The sequence below is a fragment of the Mandrillus leucophaeus genome, unplaced genomic scaffold (genome assembly GCF_000951045.1).
Source record: "Mandrillus leucophaeus isolate KB7577 unplaced genomic scaffold, Mleu.le_1.0 Scaffold527, whole genome shotgun sequence".
NCBI lineage: Eukaryota > Metazoa > Chordata > Mammalia > Primates > Cercopithecidae > Mandrillus > Mandrillus leucophaeus.
The window spans coordinates 1,001,889-1,002,854 of record NW_012105664.1 but is presented as its reverse complement, the minus strand read 5'-3'; positions in this window follow the sequence as shown (position 1 = coordinate 1,002,854).

Here is a 966-nt window from a genome sequence, read left to right as displayed (position 1 = left end):
AAAAAAAAAAAAAAATTAGGGGTCTGAATGCTTTCCTATTTTTCTTCTCTTTCTCTCAAATACTTTACTTTAGAGGAAACACTAACTCCAGGTGCTGCTGCCCTGCTGTGACCTCAGGAAGCTGCCCCACCAGCTGCAGCCTCTTTGGCCCCCAGCCCAGCACGTCCTTGTCCTTCCAGCCAGCGGACAGCCGGGCTCTCCCACCAGCTGTCTGTAGGCCAGTTTTAGGCCAGCGTAGCCCACTCCCTCCACACCTGTGGCTGCAGCCTGGTCTGTGGAGAACCACCCCCGCTCCCTCGCCCCTCTGCAAGGCAGTGCTAGGTCCCCTCCCCAGATCTGATCACCGTTTGGGGTCCCACCGCAACCCATCCAGCACTTACCCAGCCAGGCTGCGGGAGGGTGGGTGTTCCTCACCTGCCATGCTCATGCTAACCCTACAGCTGGGGGAACCAAGGCTCTGAGCTGTGACATGACCCCAGCAGGCCGTGGTGACAACAGCATGCCCCTCGTACTCCATCTCCCGAGTGCCCCTCAGGTGCAGGGGACAGTAGGGCGCACAAGAGGCTGGACCCCTTCCCAGATTCTGAACCTGTCTGTGTGAGGGGGGTGTCCAGGGCTCACCCAAGGAAGGCCAGGACCCTGTGGCTGCTGAGGCCCGGGTTGGTGCAGAGGTGTGAGAGGCACTGAGTGGGCAGGACCCCTGTGAGCCCTCTGCGGAGGAGCCGCTGGCCCCGGTCACAAGGCACTGAGCCGGCAGAACTGGCGGCAACAGCACAAGAAAGCCGCATCAGCACCCCTAAAACCCAGTCTGTGTGTGTAGTCAGCAGGGTCATTTCTCCCAGACCGGTACCGCGGATTGTGCAAGACCCAGCTATACTTCCGGGCTCTAAGCTCAAGTGCTGACCTGTGACAAATATACTCCTGGGTTCCATCCTAGGCGCCCCCCAACACCCTTCCCTCACCCCT